General features: G+C 40.5%; 1 protein-coding gene across 3 annotated transcripts in view; it reads left to right on the forward strand.

Moving 5' to 3' along the window:
- ARHGAP10 (Rho GTPase activating protein 10) overlaps positions 1-13,840 on the forward strand; it is a 251,386-nt gene that overhangs the window by 142,814 nt on the left and 94,732 nt on the right. The gene's annotated exons all lie outside the window — the stretch shown is intronic.

Consider the following 13,840-nt stretch of genomic DNA (forward strand, 5'->3'; position numbering starts at 1 on the left):
CAGAGAAACTAAATATTGAACAGGCTCTCCCTGGAGGTTGAATTTTTATTTGCTTGGAGACCTAGTAGAGTATGGATAAATTAAATATTGAATTCACTTTCATACATTGTATATCCCAGTCCTACTTTGGGTGACTTAGTGAGAAGAAGCATTGCATTCATGGTTTCTGTCAAAATAAGGTCTTTGTTATCAAGCCAGGACTGCCACCTGTGAAACTGGAGTGCTAGGTAACAGATGGATGTGAGCTGCTGTGTGATTGGGGGATTTGCCAGTCAATGATAAAAGCCCAGGCCACAGAAAGTCATCTCTCCCATACTCTCTTACAGTGACAATTCAGGCTATCACAGAATTTCATTCATTTCAACCTGCTCTGAAGTTGAGCTGACAAATCTCTTCATTTTCATCATGCTTCACAATTTCCAAACTTTAGAAAAAACACTGCGATTTTCATGTCTCTCACTTTCTTATTCATGTTTTTCTTTCCTGAGCTTCTTAAGAACCTTAATTATATCACTTGCATGTTTATTGTTTTGTGAAATTTTTTCCCAAAGGGTACATTTTATACATATTTGCTTCTTCCTGAACAGATAAAAATCTATCTAGAACTCTTTCTGGTTAGTATTTGTAGTTTTTTTTTGGAGTGTTGTGTGCATTGAATAGACATATATACTGGAATCTGCATATATTGAATGCATTTTTATTATAAACATACAAATTGTTGGATGTTTTAAACAGAACGAGTCTACACATTTTAAGTTAGACTTTTTTTCCATTTAAAAATGTAAAAAAGCCTATATTTTTCTTTTCATCTTTTGTCCTAAAGGTCTTCCATTACTAAAGCCTTTTGTTTTTAATGGAGTAATAGACTATAGAGTTAAAAGAATCAACTGTCAGATCATATTATTAAAACTGATGAGGAACATTACAGAGTCTCTGAGGTTTTTATGCTTAATTTGGAAGTACCTTCAAGGAATTTGGCCTTCATGATTCAATGATTTTTCCCCAAATCAGCTATCATGGCTCTTTATTTTTTATTATTTTTTATTTTTTTTATGCTGCAGGGGTTGTTGCCTCATTTTTTCATCAGTCAGAATAAAGCTAGTTTATGTCCCTATAACAAGAAACCCACAAGTCTCTGTAGCTTAAAACAACACGACTTCATTCTCACTCAAACATTGGTAGGAGGGCTTTGCTCATCACCGATAACTAGGCTTAAAGGTACCTGATTGCCTTGGCAAACCAACCACGTTAAAGGTCCCTGCTTGCTCTGCCAGAGGGAAATAGCTCTGGAGGGCTTTGGACCAACAAATGAATACTCTGGTTTTCAAGTGAGTTACGTTTGCTCAAAACTAATTGGTCAGAAATAGCCATGTGGCCCCTCTCAACTCTTAGTGTCTTGGTAACACAACCCTCCCAGAAGCCTGGAAAACTGGTAGAAAGTGGAAATATTTGGTGAATCCCATCAGTGACTACTGTATCCTTTGTGCGTCTGCAGGCCTATTGATTAGAGGCATTTAATCAGATCTGATTGAAGAATGACTTCTAATCACTGTTTTCCATGTTTTAAACATGACTATTATTGTCTGAAAACATCCATTTCATATGTTTTGGCTAAAGCAGTTAGTGTACCTGTTTCCTAACATGTTCTTTTAAAAATGATATTTGACATTTTTCTTACCAATCTTAATTGTGACATCACTGAAATATCAGACACATGTCTACAATTTACAGTCGTCTTCAGTGCCCTAAGAAAGATAACATATTTTTAGTATACTAACATAGCTTTGATAAAATACATAATATAGATGGCATTGATATAATACAATGCAGTACAATGTTAGTTAGCATATATGCTAATGTATGCTAATGCATCTGGGCCAGGTGAGCCTGTTTAGCAGTTAGTCTACTTTTGAGAGGAGAACAAAGCCCATCCCACTACAGTATCAGCATCAAGGAACATACTGTCTCATTTCTATGGAATCATTTGCTCATGAAGTTGGGATACGTGTGGGAGTCAGATCAACTGATCTTTCATCCGTTTCCCGAATATTTGTTAATGATTTGTATGGACCGGCTCTTACTGGATCCAGGCTTTCTGACTACCTCCTAAGTATTGCTCGCGTGCAGCACGCTGAAAGGCTTCCTAAAGCCGTCCTTCCCAAGCATCGCTGCACGCTACTGGAATCACCTGGGACCCTTAAAAAATACTGCTGTCTGGCTCTCACCCCCAGTCAGTGTGACCTCATTGCTATTGGGTGTGAACTGGGAAGTGGGATTTTTAAAGGCCCTCAGGTATTCTAATACATAGCAAAGTTTGGAAACTTCTGATCATCGAGTTGCTTGCGTATTGGAGAAAAGGGATTCGCGGTTGTTAGCTTTATGTTTACAGCGTCCTGCTACATGGAGAGCCTTTCTTTTAATTTCTTTTAAAATAACCCAACCTAAACGCAAACAAACAACACAGAAAAGTTCTGACGGAAACGGCACAATGTTCTTTGCTTCCTGAGCAACAGATGAGCCATCTCAGTGAAACCCTAGTTCTAACCTGAACCCAGTCAGGTCACCAGTTAGTACCGAGCAATCACAGGCTGCGCATAGCTTTGCCCTAGGCCTTTGGTGATGCATATTAAAGGTTGGTTCCATGTAATTCTCAATCCAGAGTGGTAGGCAAAGCATAGAGATTTGTAAGCAGTTGAAGTATATGTAACAGGTAGCCAAATCTAAGTTTGCAAGGATGAAGAGATTTTGATATGCGTGTTGATGGAGTGCAGTGTACTTGGTGTTGACTGAGGCCTGTGTTTAGGAACAGGCATCCTTAAAGGAGAGGGAAGTAGATTTTGGCGTTTAGAGAAACCTCGGCAAAGGTGTGGAGGTGGAAAACAAGCCAAACTGGATTGGAAAGGAAGCATGGGGACACGGAGGAGATACACACGGCGGAGACGCAGGCATCTCGTGAAGGAGCTGGGTGAGAGGGTGGTGGGTCGCAGAGTCGCAGGCTCAGAGGGGTAAATGAGAGGACAGCAGCCGTGTGTGGGTGACTTAGTGCGGAGGGAGGAATTCTGCCTCTGTTGGGGTGTTCTGTAGGGGAGGGAGCCGATTCAGGAATAGATTTGGCCGGGGTCAGGGATAACCGATACAGCCGAGTGATTTAGCAGAGGAAGTGAAGGTCACGTTAGGTGGTTGGTTGCACAGAGAGGATCAGAGTTGTGCAATGAATTCCACCTTCAAGGTTTAATTTGGGAAACCAAGGATCTCAGGGAAACTCAGCGGTCCCTGGCAGACCTGATAACATATATTGGGATTACCAGGGATGCTTCTTGAAAATGCAGATTCCTGGGTTCAATGCAGTTCTCTTGAATCAGAATGGGACAAAGTGGCCAAGTTTCAGTGCATCAGAAGCCAAGGTCAATTCAAATTTCACATGCTTTGCAGGTGAACTCAAGGTAAATCCACAAGTGTTCACCTCTTGTTCAGTCATCGCACTGTTTCACCTCTGGCCCTGCCTACCTACTATCTCTGCGTGACCCCTAGTTTCTGGTGCTCTGTAGTAGTTGGTCCCTTTGTGGGAAAACACCGCATTATTCTCAAGCAGTGTTACATGACCTTCCCCCATTGTTTTGGCTTTGCTGAAAATCAACGTGACCGTGCAGCTACCATGACCTGTGGCTCTCATGATGGAGCCTGCTGTTCTGCCTGCATCTTCGGAAGAACATGATGGGCTCCTTCTCCTTCGTTCCTCCTGAGCCTCTGAAACACCAGCGACCCAGGGCTTCCTTGAGGACCCAGCACTTAGACTGAGTTCTGAAAGACGAGGAGGAAATGTTCAGGTGCACGGATGTGGGGTGTCAGAAGGAAGGATTTTGTTAGAGGAAAGAGTGGGGGTTGAGGTGTAGATGTTTGAAAGAAGGTGAAGCACCTGAGACGTAACTCATAGATACGGATAGTTGCCAGAGGGGAGGGCTGTGGGGAGGTGGGTGCAAAAGAAGGGAAGGGGATTAAGAAGTGCAAACTTCCAGTTACAAAATAAGTCGTGGGACTGTAATGTACAGAATAGGGAGTGTAATCAACAATGTAATAACGACATATGGTGACAGATGGCTACTCGACGAATAGATGATCTCTTCTTGTGCTATTGGGTTGTTGGAAAAGTCATGACGCTTTTTTGCAACGGAAAACAGAAAAAATACATCATGACTTTTCCGACAACCCAATGTTTAAATGTTGAATCACTATGTTGCACACCTGAAACTAATATAATATTGTATCCTAACAAGAAGTTTTCAAAACGGAGTCATTGGTCCAGACCAGAGGAGGGCATGAGAGAAGTGTGGGAGGGACGGAGGCACTCGGTTACTCGGAAGAAGGTGTACCTTCCGGTGGGATGATGAGTTGTCAGGTTTAAGCTCCAAGTGCTGCAGTAACATAGGCATTCTGGAAAGGTTCTTAACCTCTCTGACCCTTAGTTTCTAAAAGAAGGTAACCAGGAAGTTCATTCACACTGTCTACCACCACCCACCTTTGTGAGGATGAGCTCATTTTTGTACATAGTAGATGTTCATGAAATGTATTTTCTTTGTAGCCTCTTCTCATCCTTTCCCTGAATTGTTTTAATTGCAAAATGTCCACATTCCTTATTTAAAATGTCCACATTCCTTATTTAACAGTTGTATTGCATGGTATTATTATTTATTTCATATAGTTATCTTATTTCCGGAACTTTGCTCTTCCCTTGGAGTGGAAAAAATGTCTTATATTTTGCTTGCCTCTTGCACACAGAGTAAACACTCAATAAGCAATTGCTTTTTGTTTGAGTATTCAGAGATTTGATTTAAGATGTCACGGTGGCAATATTATGTGTTCCAACAATTGGTAAAATTATTTCACGATTTTATTCTTCTATATGTGGTTAGAATCAGTACTTTCAAATAACATATGTAAATTGTTTTTATTTCTGTATGAATTTGTTAGCATCTTTCTGAATTCTGGGTAACATTTTTTACATAGAAAGATGTATCATGTTACATGTGGAAGAGTATTAAGGTTTTAGATCTTGGCAATGAACTACATCATTTCCTTAAGTAAATAACTCGCTTTCCTAAAAAAGGAACCAGCTTTCATATCCAATCCCTTGTCTTTTTCTGGATTGCATGACACCTCGTTTTTCAGGTGCATTCATTGTAAAATGTGCAAAAACAAAGTAAGACTCTTTTGCTTAAAAACTTCTTTTAGCTGCTATTTTTTAAATAGTCTTTGTGACTTAAAACAAAATTTGTGTGCCACTTTTGTTTATGAAGCTTCCCTTAAAAAAAAACAACCCTTCCATATGTGAATAATTTGAATATTCGCTTTAATTTCTAGAGTATGGCATTAAAATGTTGGTCTCGGCAAGCTGTCAGTTATCAGATTCAGCCTTGTGACAGCTGTGAATTCATGGAGTAGAAGTAGGAAACCACCTCTAAGATGTGACAGTCTTAGATTTGTCGCATGTAAAAGTGAATTTCTCTTTCTTTGAAAAGCAAAAGTTTTACATTTTTGGAAAATCTTTCTGAAGTTGGGTTGAGGATGTTGCGTCCAGAGCATTTCTGGAATTGTATGGGGTTTCCAAGATGGACCTGGAAGAAGATGATAATCTCGAGTTTCAGTGTTTATCTTTGTGGGGGGCAAGACGTCCAAAGTGAACGTGCAATATATTTTACCGTGACTGCATATTAACCTTAAATTGCTAAGAGCAAATTAAGTGCAAAATGAAGAAGACAGAGAACAGCTGTCCCCAGAAAATTCACAGCAAGTAAACTAGAGTTTCTTGCTCACTGCCACTTTTTGAATCATAATGGGTGTGAGATGATTGTGGGTGGACACAGGACAGTCTTATGTGGGAGGGAGCTGAAGAGTCTTGTGGTGTCTGCAAAAATGCAAATCTGCAAAAATGCAAATGCAAAACTGAAATCCTAAATCCAGGCAAGTCAGGACTGATTCTTCATTTTCTCAATTAGCAATCTTACTTGTTTTAAGAACAAATAATCTTCCAAAGCGATTAGCTACTAAATGAATGGTTGAGTAAGATTAATAGGGACAAATGGCTTAATTACTTTGCTGCAGAATAGGCCTGCTAGGTTTGGTGTGTTTGGTTAAAATTCTGATGAGATCCCTGGGATTTTATCATAAGACTCTTGAGGTTCTCTTAGCATAGTGGTGCAGAGCGTGAGCTCAAAAGTCAGTCTAGGTTGGATTCTGTTTCTCCAACTTATTAACTCTGCAACTGTGTTAGTAACATAACCTCTCTGTTTTCTTGATTTTATCGTGTGCAATAGGGACTAATGGTAGTATCTTCTTCATAGGATTATTGCGAGAATTAAAAGAGAATGCTTGGGGCATTGGCACATATTGTGTGCTCAGTAACTGTGAGTTGCTTATTTAAGAGAAAAATCTATTAATTGAGGCCAATCATAGTTAAGCAGTCCCACTATTGATTCAAGGCTCTGGGAGCACTGAGGAACTTTGTATAGTTTTTTTTTAAAAGAGTAATTTACGTGGGGAGATAAATCACCGGAGTTCCCTTTATCCAGTAATGTTATGTGGCTTTTGTGTAACGAGCAGCCAAATTAATGGGTTTGGCTTTCAACCTTCTGTTCCTCAGAGTCCTGTGGGCACTTGAGCGGTAACATGGCCAGGGACAGTGAAGAAAAGTGAAGACCTGAGCTTTTAGATTATCTCAAGCTTTCAAAAAAAAAAAAAAAGTTTGTCTAGGATTGCCTAACATTGATTTAGTCCTGATGCCACAGCTGCTCTGAGGTGGAGAGGCAGATGGCAGCAGTGAGACGCTGTGAGGGCTTTTCTGAAGTTCTGATCTTTGTAGAGAAGGGATGAAACAAGTGTTGCAAAAAGCAACAGCCAACTTTTGCCCTGACTTGGAGTCTATTTACTGATTGATATATAAGTAAAGTTTAGTAACTCCTTAAACTTCAGCGACATGAGTAATGAGTGTGAACATAAAATATATCTTTATTTAGCTGTTCCATCCATTACAACTTACCTTAATACTTACTTATTCTGGGCATGCACAGGTTAAGTGGGCTTCAGTTAGCACTTTTTGGATGTTTCCTACAGGACAAATACTGGAGGAAGAAATGGTAGAGAGATGGTTCTTAAAAGATTAGCTTCAGTCTAGTTTCAAGACAGTGAAGGCTCTGAGATTTTATGCTCGTTTTATGTGAACAAGTTATTCTGCATGAGGCAAAGGGCAGAATATTTGGGGATCTTTGCATTTAGGGAACGAGAGGAAGAAGAATGATGACAGAGACATAGGACAGTCAAAGGGGTAGTTGGACAATCAAGAGACTGGGGTGTGAAGGAAGCACAAGGGTGATTTCAGGGAGGAGGCCAACTGTGTCACATGCTCTAGAACATTCAGGTAGGAGGGGGACAAGAAACAACGAATGGATTTCGTGGTTTGGAAGGCAAGAAACTAGAGGATGGCCAGGTGGTACTGCTAATGCGTTGTTCTCACAAGAACCCTAGGCGACACTGGGATTTCTCCATTTTACGTGAGCAGCTCAAGTGACGAGACATCGTTTGACTTGTGTAAGCCTCAGAGCTACAGAGCAGCAGGTGACAGCTCAAATTTAAGACTGAGTTTTTAATGCCGCTGCTTTTAACCACAGTGAACACGAGAAGATGGAGACTCTACAGGCTGATCTTCTGAAGATATTGGATGTGAACGAAAGAATAAAGAGACGACAGTTTTGTTTTTGTTTTTTTTAAAGAACAGAGGTGGTTTGAAACTGTAGACAGTAGGGAAGGGAAAAGGAGGGTGAGTACCTCTGAAGTGCTCACCGAGGCTTTGGATGAAGCCTTCCGGAAGTTACACGCGCCTTCTCTCCGTACAAACCCGATCGTGATCTCTGCAGGTGCACCGTCAGCCCAGGGAGGATTTCCTCCCTTTGCTGGGAATCTCGGCAACACCTTTGGGATTGCTCTTTGTGGCAGATTTAGTAACGTCACTGTGGCATCTGCCCCTGACAATATTTTAAGTCCTAATACATAGCATTTTGTTTTCTGAGTATTTCCTCTCCTCTAGCTCCCAGACCCTACACAACTCAGTAGGTGGTGGAGCAGATAAATCTTATGCGTTAGGCTTCAGTGCTTGGAGGAGTCTGAGGCTCAGAACAAGTGAACGGTAAACCTGCCATAGGTCACACGACTAGGAAACGGCCGGGCTGGGATTCAGATGCTGGTCTCCTGACTCGAAGCCAGAATCATCCTATGGAAGTAGAAAGTGAGAGAAAGATTTGGTTGACAGTGTAACCCTAGGGGAACTGAATTCTGCCAGAAGGCACAGAGGTGGTGAGATACTTCCGTCCCGAAGGAAAGACTGAAGCCATATCGAATGAGTCCTAGTTAGTGCCTATTTGATCCTGGGAAGTGAGGCATCAGACCTCTGAGGTGCGTTTGGGACCCCAAGTGTTTCAGTGAAAGGGAAACTCCCTGTTATTCTGTAGCTTTCCTCCCGCCCCCGTCGAGGTCGACTGCCCACTGGCTTGAGTGGTTGTACGGGAATAGCAACAAGTCTACAGGTTGTCTGGCTTGAAGCAGAAATCCTTCCTCTTGTATGGGTTAGAAACTGGAAAAGAGGTTTCCACCCAGAGTATTGGGAATATTCTGACTCCAATACACAGGTAGCCAGCTGCTCATAAACTAAGCACCGTTTGTATTTGAGGCTTGAATTTGAGAGCGTGAAATTTAGAGTCAAGCCTGAAGAGTCTTGAAATTATCAGTACTTCCAAAAATATTGGATTGCATCTGAACTTGGATAATTGCCTTGTGCTTTTTTGATATTTCTCACATAGGCTGGGATGGGAAGCAGTAACGGAAGTGGATGTGATGGCACAGCCGCCCTCCGGTGCCAAGCTGTCGGGTTTCTGAGCTCAGTCTCGGGTTTGTTCGGGTGTGGGAAGACCATGTGAATGAAATCATAAGCCCTCTCCTCACGGTGCCTGCTGGTGGGGAGGCTGTTCATCAGAGTACAGATTCGGAGGAAAAAGCTCCGAAGGCCAAGGTGAAAGTGAAAGCAAGACTTCATAGGAAGCAAAATGCAGATTAGTTCCTGGCAACGAGGAGCTATCTGTAATGTTTTTCTCTCCGCTGCTCAAATAATTATCATCCAGGGGAGAAATTCCAAATGTTATTGGTGAACAGGAATTGTATATTTTCCATGACTCATTCATATTAAACGTTGACTCTCTTCCCAACATGTGCTTCATTTTATGAACGTGGGCTGTAGACTAGATAGATGCTGTGGTTAGGGTGACTTTTATATTTATTGTGCCTAGCTATTTTGACATTAATTTTGAATTTTGTGCTCAGTTCCATATTTTAATGAGTGCTTGGTATGGGAGGCTAATGCAAACGCTTTACAAACATTATTTGCTTAAATTTCTACAACGACCCCATTCTATCAGTCACCTCATTTACCAGGTAAAGAAGTTAGACAGAGATTAAGTTTCCAGGTCATACATACCACCCAGAAGAAGTAGAATTACAAGTTCTCTGGATATCACTAACCTTAACTTGTAATACAACTTAACTTGTAACTTATATCTCACAAACTTATCAAGTTTATGTTTCCAGGATATGCTTTTTTTTTTTTTTAATGAGGGGAGCATGATCTAACAAGGTTAAAATATATTACCATCATTTTGAGCTTCTTATCTTTGAAGAGCTATAGTTAGTCTTCCGTCCCAGGGCTTTGACATTCTCTTACCCTGCTTTTTGTAGTGTTGAACGCATTGCATGTGTTAAAAGCAATGCATTCTTCTTCCAGAGTTTTCAAATTCTGTAATTCTGTAGATGCAATATGTTACATTTTTTTAAAGATTTTTTTTTTTAAATTGGGGAATTGGGGGAGGGGAACAGTGTTGGGGAATCAAGGAAGGGGAACAGACAAGTTGCTGTCATTTTTGTTCTTCAGTCTAGTTGTGGAGGACATCGCTTCACTGGCCCATGTTCATATTATCATTGCGCTTGTCCCGGATGATGCTGTCAGACGCTGGCCATTGGATGGCTGCTCACGGTGGCTCATGGCAGCTCTCATTGGCTGCTCACACTGGCTGCTGGCCACTCATGGAAGCTTATGGCAGCCCACTGCAGCAGGGGCTGCAGCCTGTGCCATTGCTGGCCACTCATAGCAGCCCAGCTCCAGGTCAAGCTGTTGCTCACAATCTTAGCTGTAGAGGGCGTAGCATCACTGGCCTATGTGGGAACCGAACCAGTGGCCCTGCTGATCAGAGCTTGTGTTCCCAAGCCAACTCTTAAGCAACTGAGCCACTCGGCTGGCCCCACAAAATGTTACATTTTTGATGTTGAATGTTACGTCCCTCTTATGGAATAGAGGAATCATTCTTGGTTCTGTCTATAAAAATAATATAAACATGCATTTTGGACAGAACCTTAAAATGTTATGAATTTCCCAGTATCTTGGAAGGGTATCTGTATCTGAACTTGTTTATTTTCATGTAACTCAGCGTAGTGAATAGCCTGGAAAGGGCTTACTATACTGAATCTGTTCCTGAAACCAAAAAAAGGAAAGAAAAGGAACAACTTTGTGGCTCATTTGGTTCCAAGTTGCTCTTTTAATTTTAATTCCCTTTTTAAATTTTACCTGATGTCTTCACTTTATTCTACCTCAGTACCTAAAATACAGTAAGTACTCAATAATTCTTACGAAATTAAGTGATATATAATTTTTAGCCTGTGATTTTTCTCATTTCCAATTTCACATTTCCTTTCGTTTTGCATTATTTTCTCTGTTTGCCTTTCGTGTGTGTGTGCACCCATGCACCTGTGTGTGTGCATGTGTGTGTGTAATTACCTGTCCTCTCCCTTCTGCTTCCTTGCACTGCCACTTTGTTTTTTTCTTACCATATTTACCTGCCAGTTGTAGCCACTCCAGTCTTGATTCAACCTCTGTTGTTTAACTGAATTCATCAGCCCTTTTAAGTTTTTTCTTACTTTGGCACCTGATTTTCTCTTGTGCCTCTCCAGCCCCCTGCAGGCCTCTGGGTGCCCACTGGTGTTCAGTAGTTGCACACAGGTGTTTTCTGGAGCTGAATAGACTGGCGCTGGTGGCGTCATTTGGGTTCTGAGAGGGAAACAGTTGGGCAGAGGTGATGATGAAACTTGACTCATTCCTACTTCTTGACCCTCTCCTCCAGGAAGACACTGGCAGTGCTGGGTGACAGCATGATGTGAGATTGGGGGAGACAGGTAGTGGGAAGTAAGTCACATTCAGTTTCCCTCTCTTCACTTTGCTCAGGGACAGCTGTCATCACCTGCTCATCACTGTGATGGAGAACCCTTACCTTTTCTTTACTACCGGTCAGAACCAATCTTATTTGGTAGAAGGAAAAAAAAACAAAAAAACTTGGGCCTGTAAACACTTTGACCTGATGACAAATTATGTTAAAAGTTAGTGTTGTAGCAATGATATCGATGAGTGGGTCTTGATATCCTGGAAACGTTTAATAGCTTGCATATCTTAACTTTAACTTTTCATTTCCTAACTGTAATGTCTGTTTGGGCCCAAGTCCAATGTCTAGCTGTAGTTCTAAATCAATTTAAAGTCAAATCAACCTAGCCATACCTATTCTGTACCCAACTATTTCATGCAGGACGCCATGAAATTTACTAAAACAAACAACAAAAAACCCAAGGTTGACCTCTCATCTTTCCAGGTAATATCTCTGTGTATTTGGGGGAGAGAACATACACCACAGGTTCCCAATTTTTAATCTGAAAGTTGTGAGATTAGATGAGTTTAAGAATTTAGATTTTATTTTTAATTTAAAAAGGGAATAAAGGACATATACTGTATAGTAGGTAGCATCTCCAGATAGGTTTGGTGTGAAAATTACTTTTAATGTGCTGAAATAGGAATTTTCATACTGAGTGGGAAGAAAGGAGGAACTAACCTGATATCAGTTCAAATGTTCAGATTTTTTATTTTGGAAATTGTGAATAGGAGATTGTAGGCTAGTTTTAAAATGTAATTAAGTGTTAAACAGGAATTAATCATGTGTCACCTTCAGAACAAGCGAATATTACTGTGGGCTGGTTATCTGAAAATATGGTGTTTTATTTGGTTTTGAAGGTCTGCATGAGACTTTACTTTGCTTACTGTTGAATCTTGGGCAGCTAGACTAGCACCTGCTCCACATGTGATGAATAAACATTTGGCAGATGAGTAATTTGTGGAGGAGAGGGGAAGGACATTCTGTCAGAGGAGACTTCCACCTGAACATAGCCATGGAGGAGGGAAGGCATTTGGTTATTTGTGGGTGAGAGTCAGGGGTCTGCTCTGATTAAAGCGAATACCCTGCATTCAATGTGGGAGATGAGATGGGACCCATTATGGATGTTGATGTGTTTATGCCTCACATACTTGTTCAACTGAGGAATTTAGGTTTGATCTGAATGGCTTGCTCTTCAGTGGGGATGGGAGAGACTTTAGATAATCAAAGTGGTTTAAAAACTAACAAAGATACAAAAAAAGATGATGTTCAGAAGGGATGATGGATGTGCGTTTCCGCAAGGATGCTTTGATAAATGTGTGTACATTAAATTTAAGACTGGGTTAAAGAATTAGAGATTATTCTGAAGTGTGAAGAAAATGTAGACATTGACCTATGGAATTTGGAAAGTGACAGGGAGAAAAAGAAAATTTCAAAATTCTAATACTTGGTGGTTAGCAACAGTGATCCTTTTGGTTGGAAGAGGGAAATTTAGAGGAGAAGCTGGAGAGGATATGATAAACGCACTGATATGACTGGGCATAGTGACTGGTTTATATTCTCTAAATGTATTTATTTGATGTCTTTCTTGTGACTGTGTTTAGAGATATAAAGTATGTTCCAATTTTCTCGGTCCCAAACTTCAAAGAACAATGTAATAAGAAACAGAAAATTCTACACGACTTGACTGTATGTGTTTTACATGCTATTTCCAAGTTGCTTTTGTACAAGGTTTATTTAAATTTCATTTAAAAAAAGTAAAAGCTGCGTTGAGTAGCATCAAGTCCCCCTTGCATCTTTGATTATGCATTAGCAATTAACTCTACTTCTCTCAGGATGATGAATTTGAACTTGGTCAATTATATGATAGTAATTACCAGTACAGAGTGATTATTATTGCTGTTATTTGCTGCTATTATTGTTGTTATTTCATTTCTCCATATATTTCAGGCATTTCTCATAGAGGCATGTTTGTTTGACTGTAGAATGTTACTCGCTCTTTCGGCTCTGACACTGAGATCAACTATTTTAGGTCTCTTAAATGGAGTAGTATTTGAGACAGTACTGCCATTTCTATCCATTTGCGACAGTATGATGGATCTTGAGATTATTATGCTAAGTGAAATAAGTCAGACAGAAAAAGTCAAGAACCATATGATTTCACTCATGTGGCATGTAAAACTGAAAGCAACCAAGGACAAGACAAAGAAACAAAAACTCACAGACACAGACAATAATTTAGTGTTTACCAGAGGGTAAAGGGGGAGGAGGGGTGGTAGAAGAGGGTAAACGGGATCAAATACATGGTGATGGAAGGAGAACTGACTCTGGGTGGTGAACACATAATGCAATATATAGATGACGTATTATAGAACTGTACTCTTGAAACCTATGTAATTTTACTAACCATTGTCACCCCAATAAATTCAATATAAAAATAGAATAGTATTGAAAAAAATGCTTTTCATATTTTAAACTATCTGGAGATGGCCATCTGGCCTCTAGGAGAAGGAAGGACTGAGGCTCGGTTTTTCTCCCATTGCAGGCTCAAGCTC

The sequence above is a fragment of the Hipposideros armiger genome, unplaced genomic scaffold, assembly GCF_001890085.2.
Source record: "Hipposideros armiger isolate ML-2016 unplaced genomic scaffold, ASM189008v1 scaffold_346, whole genome shotgun sequence".
Lineage (NCBI taxonomy): Eukaryota > Metazoa > Chordata > Mammalia > Chiroptera > Hipposideridae > Hipposideros > Hipposideros armiger.